At 43.4% G+C, this 7,426-nt stretch overlaps 1 pseudogene; it reads left to right on the forward strand.

Annotated features, from left to right (window-relative positions):
* The first annotated feature begins 5,933 nt into the window (after positions 1–5,933).
* LOC111736173 lies at positions 5,934–6,049 on the forward strand (annotated as a pseudogene).
* Positions 6,050–7,426: the final 1,377 nt, after the last annotated feature.

A 7,426-nucleotide genomic window follows, 5' to 3' on the forward strand; every position in this document is an offset into this window, starting at 1 on the left:
AGTGGAGTTAGCCAGGAAGTGAGTATTAGGAGCTGAAGCCAGAGAAGTGAATGGGGGTGGGGGGCGGTTCTTATGAGGCCTTAAGGCCACTGTAAGGACATGACCTTCACTTTCATGGGATATGAGCCACTGGAGGGCTCCAAGCAGAGACAGGATCCACTCTGACTTAGGTTTTAATTGGCTGCTTTATGAATAGATGGAGGGTGGCAAGGTTGAGATCAGGGGGACCAAAGTAGGATATTTTGCTACTGCAAAAATCTGGGCAAGTAATAATGATGGCTTGGACTAAGAGACAGCAGTGGAGGTGGCAAGCTGTAATCAGACAGATTTGGGAGGATTATGGAGGTAAAGGTAACAGTATTTATTAAAGGATGGGATGTGAGGTATAAGAGGAAGAGAAGAGTCAAAAATGACCCTAAGGGTTTTGTCTCAAGTCACCAGAAAGGAGTCGCCATTCACCATGCTGAAGGAGACTGCGCGAGGGCAGGTTTCAGTTTGAGCCTGTGGCATGAGATGCCTTTAGATGTTTGGGTGAAAGTGAAGAGGAGGCGGTGGATACAGGAGTCAGTTCAGGGACAAGGTCAGTGGGGCAGGGCCAAGCCTTGAACCCAAGGATTCACAGAAACACTGCTTTCGACTGAAAACTGACAGAAGTGCCAAAGCAGTTCCACGAACTCTGGAATGTTAAAGGTCCATCATTGCGAAAGCATAGTTGAATATAATATTAAGTTTTCAAATAAGTTATAAAAATTCTAATAAATGTTAGTTTATCTGGCATCCTTCAAGTCAGAAATTCCCTTACCTCAAAATTTATACTTAGTCCTTCAAATATAAACAAAAGAGAAGGGAAGGGAAGGGAAGGGAAGGGAAGGGAAGGGAAGGGAAGGGAAGGGAAGGGAAGAGGGAAAAAGAAAAGTCCATCATGTGGGAAAGGTTGGGCTGGTGATGAGAAAGCTCCACACTGATCTTGGGACAACACCACACAGAGGCAAGAGAGTCAGCACAATAGAGGACTGATATTCAACTCAAGCCCACCCCGTGTCCAGATACCAGTGAAGGTAAACTTCTTCCCCAGGTGCATTCGTCCTTGAAGACCCCCTGGGAGCTCACTGGGAAACTGGCTGTGCAGTGAGTGATATGGGTTTGCTTAAGCCTTGCTCAGGCAGTAGAATGAGCATGTTTGACTAATGTTCTCTGGATGAACAGCCCCAAAGGCCTGAGCTACAAAAAGGACAAACTAGCTAAGAGGAAGGAAGCTGCCTGCTGATGTTTGCAGAGCATCATCCAAGCAATCATCAAGTACATGTGGACTGCTGGTTTGAGGAGGGTTGTTTAAAGGGTGGCTTAGTGGGGTTCCCCAGAAACAGCCCCTGAGACAGGATTTGTTTGCAAGTAGTTAATTTGGGAAGCGAGTCTGGAAAGCACCAGCAGGAGAGTCGGGACGTGAGAAAAGGAAATAGTGTGTTAATAAGCTTAATTCCACTGGGGCCCCTCCAGGAGACTGTATAGAACTTGTCCCATCTGAGGGGCAAGGAACCGAGGTATTCATCCATGAATTCTCATATATTATGGGTTGAAGCCTCTTCTCATAGACTTTAATTTCCTGACACTTCTAGTCTGTCCCCTACCAGAGCCGCACTCTCCTACAGTCAGACAAAGCCCTGGAGCAGCAAGCACCAGGTAATTGCAGTAGGAAGCTGTCAGGGTGTGCTGAAACCAGAGTGCCAAGGGGGATTGGCAGGGCATGCTGAGCTCCACGAGTGGACACTCCAGTCTTAGTTTGGACTTTGAGAACCATCATCATCCCTGAAAACAAGACTGAGATGAATGACTCTTACCATTCCCGTGAGCACAGATAGAAATGCCTGGGCAGAGTCTCACTGGTTGAAACAGAGAGAACGCACCCTGAGTGCTTCTAGGTTGGAGGCCAGGGCTGCAGCAATGCCAACCAGAGTCAGAAGTTTGCAATGTGCTGTGGAGAGGCAATCCTCCCCTAGAAGTCAACTGAGAGGTCCAAGTTCTTCAGGCTCTTAATGAGTATTTGAATAAGAGCATAAGCAGCAGCGGAAGCTCCGGAAGGAGGCGCCTAGATCAGGAGGTGACTATCTCAGCACAGAGCTACAGGCTGGACCATGGAGTTAGCATCCTGGCTCTTCTACTGAAGGGTCAGCCTAGTTCCTTAGTGTGGGGGACCTAAAGACTGACATCACCCCCTCTGTATCCTTATCAGTTTATAGTATGCACAAATGTACTGTACATCAGTATGCATCCTCATGAAATTCCAGACATTCATATAAACGAATCACTTGGTTATCTTCATAAAGCCCCAGGTTTAAGGGCCCACCCTTGGTATTGTCATCTGTGGACCCTTGGATGGATAGACCATGACTATTAGAGTCTGTTTTCTTTTGCCCATATGTGGCAAAACTAGGTAAACAACACCCACCCTTCTGTCCCAAAAATTCTGTCTGCATGAGCAGTCCTTTATGCAACAAACTAAAACTTGTACAATTGACCATCTATCAGTAAACTGTTACAAGATAAATGAGAGAGAGGGTCCCTGCCTTTCATTTATTTGCAGGACCCAGGAGTTTCCTGCAAATAAATACCCGCTCTTTAATATACTTGCTGATATAGTTCCCTAAATAGATTTTAGAATGGCAGTGGCTGCCACTCATGGGCCCAAGCATTGGGGATTGGGTTTTTAGACCCCAGGAGCTCTCTCCATTGGAGCCCTACTCTTCCTCTTCTGTTCGGATCAGCCTTCTCCATGCTCAGTTACCATTTTTCAGCCACCAGTATTGGCCACCTTTTTCAAATTGGATTTGCAGCATATCTTTGCAATGGCCCTGGTTTGACCGAAGTACCCTCCACCACAGTCTGTGTGACCTTAGAACAGCTGCTTAACCCCTCTGAACCTATCATCTGAAAATGGAGATGATAATGATAACATTAGACTGAATCACATGAAAAGCCAGTTACCACAGAGGAAACTGAAAGGTAATTAAAGATCTACCATCATAAAAGGCAAAGGAGCAGATGGTTTCATAGCTGAGTTCTATGTAACCTTTAAAGAACAAATAATTCTTAGGTTAAAAATAATTGGATATTGGCATTTTCGTAGGTTCCCCCTAATACCTATCTTGTTGGGTTGTGGAGAAGATTTAGTGAGAGTATATGTATCACTGCTGTGGCCACATATCTAACTAGCTTGGGACCACAGAGAGAGTCACAATCTCCTTAGTACCTTAATCACAACTCCTCCCAAATATCTGCAAAACAGGAGCTCAAAGTCTATTGTTCTGCAGAACTCCCAGTGATTTCTGGGAATCCTTGTAGCCTCTTGTTCTGTCATTGTGTTCCCTCCATAATGAAGGCTGATGTTAACTGCATGTACTTTTCACATATACACTCACGCAGTCTTCTCCACCCATGTGAGCTAGGTACAGCTACCTTCATCTCTCTTCACAGATAGGGAAACTAAAGTTCAGAGAATCAAGACGTCTTACCAAGGTCACACAACCAGGATGTGGGAGAGCCAGGAGTCAAAACCCAGCCATCAGCACCACTCACTTTCCCTAACTCTCTGTGGTCCTGCCACCACCACCACCTTGAACTCAAACTCTTACAGGCACCTCTCTCTCCAAGAACCTATGGGTTCCAGGTGTGGATATAGGTCTCTCTATTTTTCCAAAGTCCCAAGCTCAGACAAATTTGTCAGAAGCCTAATTAAAGGGAGAAGAAAGAGAACAAATTCAAGCAGAATTAGGAATGAGAAAGGAGACATGAGCATAAACGCACTAAGGATTACAAGAAAATAGGAAATCTAGGCGAACTGGATATTTACCTAGCAAAATATAAATTACCTAAATTGACCCAAGGAGAAGTAGAAAATGAGAAGGCCAATTACCACAGAAGAGACTGCAAAGGTGATTAAAGATCAACCATTATAAAAGGCACCAGGAACAGATGGTTTCACAGCTGAGTTCTATGTAACCTTTAAAGAACAAATAATTCTAATGTTAATTAAACTCTTCCAAATCATAGAAAAAGATAAAGCACTGCAATTCACTTTATGAAGACTGTTGCCTTAGTACCAAACCTGATACAGATTTCTTAGAAAAAGGAAAGTAACAACCAATTGTTCTTCTAAATGTAAATGTAAAAATTCAAAGTCTTAACACTAGTAAATGAAATCTGGTAAAATGTCTTTATGATCAATATCTTTATAGATTTATCCTAATAACAGAAAATCAATTAACATCATTCATTACACCAACAAATTCAAAGGAAAATGTGATCATATCAATAATGAAAGTGTTTGATGAAATATATGTTGTAAGTAAAATAGAAATAAAAGAAATTCATTTATTCTTTTGACAAGTATGTTTTGAGTGCCTTCTATGTGTCTAAGTAAGTTCTAAGCCCTGAAGATTGTAGCTGTGACCATGTCAGAAAAATTCCCTGCCCTCAGGAAGCTTATATTCTAGTAAGAGAGGTAGACAATAAGCAGAATACATAAGGAAAGTATATATTATGTTAGAGATATATGCTAAGGAGAAAAATCATAGCAGGGGATAGGGAGTTAGATTTAGACAGAGTGGTCAGAGAAAGTGTTACTTAAGAAGTGACACCTGAAAAAGCTAGAGGAAGGACGTTCCAGGCACTGGGAACAGCAGTGTAAAGACCCTAGAACAGGCACACACTCACCCAAGAGCAACAACTCAAGAAGGCCAGTGTTCCGTGGGGTGAAAGAGGACAAGATATTTATCATCTAATTGCTTCAACCAGATAATGGGTGTTCAACGAAGCTTCACTGGACACCTGTGGCATAGCAGAAACAAAGAGGTAACCTATGCTGCCACAGGAGTTTGCTACTCTTGAGCCCACAAGCCCTGCCCCCAGCTCAGGGCTTCTGCCCACCCTTGGCAGACACCATAGGGCAGGCTGGCTGAGAACTCCTGCATCAGAATCACTGGACCCCTTCCTCCCCTGAGTTCCCAATAGAACCTTCAGACCCAGTGAAAGGTGAGATGACGTCATTCTTCTAGGAGAACTGCGCACCTGAATCCACAGGGCTGGGCTGACTCCCAAGGCTGAACAAAGCTATCACAATAGCTGACATAACCACAGTCCAGGTTATTCAGCCTGAAACCACACTATACCAGGGACTCCAAAGGTCTGTGTAATTAGAGAAACATTTTCTAATTCTTCAAGGGCACAAATAGGCAGAATACACCAAATTTACACAGATGACTGAACACACTCTCTGTCTATTGAAAGCATTGGCAGTCAGACTTGGGTGACATCATCATTTTCCCCAAGAACAATGCCTGGGTACTTGGTCTACATTTCTCTACCCAAGGGTTCAGCCTGCTGATTTTCCTAAAACGAGGGAAGTGGGCTCCAAAGATGAATGCACCTTTTAATGTCCAAAATCCTCACACTATCAGCTGCCCTCAACAAGTGACAGTTCTTATACTAAAACAAAATTCAGTTCTCCCTTGACTATGCAAAGCAACCAGCATAATGCCTGGTGTGGAGTGGGCACTTGTAGACTTCTCCATCCCTTCCTTCCTCTGCCTTTTTTTGTTTCCTACAATGCAACCCTACACACATCCCCTCTTCCACATGGGTGCAGGCCCACTTAATTTAATGGGAATGGTGCCTCTTTAAATTGCTGGGAAAGGGGCTTCATGAAGACAGGTATGATCCCCACCACCCTGCTGTAGACACCTTTTGATAAGGTTAATTTGTCCCCTGCTGTAGACACCTTTTGATAAGGTTAATTTGTCCCCTTCTGTATCTTCTCTTTATAGAAAAGATAGCTTAAGAAAGTAAATGTGGACATGGTTCCATAGTGTAGCAGTTAGCACGTCTGCTTTACACACAAAAGGTCCTGGGTTCGTGCCCAAGTGGAATTATAGTCCATGGTCTACAGCTATACCACCCTGAATAAGCTGGACGTCTCATCTCAGAAGCTAAGCAGGGCCGGGTCTGGTTAGTACTTGGATGGGAGACCACCTAGGAAGACCAGGTACTGTAGGCATAAATAATAATAATAAATTAATTTTAAAAAGAAAGTAAATGTAGAGTGATAGATGCAGAAATCACAGTTAAGGAGAAGGCATCAGTAGGGCTCCTCCACGCCCTTCAATTCCCAGTGCAGGGCCAGCAACAAAAGCTGCATCCTTTAGACCAGATGAGCCGCAAGACTGGCCTTGGAGGCTAATATCTGCTCTGAAGATAGAGAGACCATGGCCATCAAAACCCTTTCATTGACTCTGACCATGTGATTGATATGTTCTAGAGACCACCCATCTTAAGGTCATCGGTGCTATCAATGGTAAGAACCAGATGGTGCTAGGGTCTTCTTGCTGTGTAGACCACATATCAGCCTGATATCAAAGCATCAACAGTGGGCTCAGTATCAGAAGACTCTTAGCTCCTGGTCTCACTACTTAGCAGCTGAATAGCTGCAGGCAACTTTCTTAAGCTTGCTGACCCTCAAGTTTGTCTGTAAATGGAAATGTAAATACTCCACTGACATTATTAAGAGGATAAAATGAAATAATTCTTATGGCAGGATCCACCTTATAAGAGGTATGAACTACACGTAAAGCATCTAATTCTCTGTAGGACTCGAGGATTGGTTTTCTATGATTCTTTACCTTCCCTTGTCATTACTGGACACTTCTCCTCCACTTTATTTATGTTTAAATACCAATCAATATGTTGATAAATCCCAATGTCCTAAGATCACCAGAAGCAATTCAAAGTCAAACAAAATTAGGTTTATTAGGTGGCAGCAGGGAGAGCATGTACCATGAGCAATCATGGAGTGCCTCAATAAGAGGCTTCTATAGGGTTTGGGCTTGTTTCGTGTGATTTTGGAGAGGGTTGGGGAAGCAAGGGTTGTTCCAGATTGTGTGCTGTCAGGAAACAGGAGCATTTTTCTGACTGGGTATCTTAATTACTGTTATCTGGGAGCCAAGAGAAATTAAGCAGATCTAGAGTTGTCATTGGTAAAGAAAGAAGAGCCACTTGTGTCAGCTGGGAGAAAAGGATGTTCATTCATTTTGGAGTTTTCATAATATCTCTGTGTTTATCATGTTGTATTATGGTCAGGAAGAGGCTTCATCTGATGCTGATATTGTGTGAAGTTGTTTATATTCAACAGGAACCACTAGGGCTTAGCTAATAGTTGCCAGGCCAACTGTCTGGGGTATTTCTTTCTCAATATATAACCACAGATACTAACTTCTAGAGAACTCAAGTGTCCCCTGACTCAAGGGTAATTTGTTCACATATACAATACAGTGTCTACCCTCAGCTATTTCCAGGAAATGTTACTTTCAGTCATTCCCCAAGGAGTGTTCAACAGGCAGAGGATGGTGACATTTTAGCAAGGAAACAGGGGCCTGTG

This window comes from Pteropus vampyrus, unplaced genomic scaffold (assembly GCF_000151845.1).
Source record: "Pteropus vampyrus isolate Shadow unplaced genomic scaffold, Pvam_2.0 Scaffold18, whole genome shotgun sequence".
Classification (NCBI taxonomy): domain Eukaryota; kingdom Metazoa; phylum Chordata; class Mammalia; order Chiroptera; family Pteropodidae; genus Pteropus; species Pteropus vampyrus.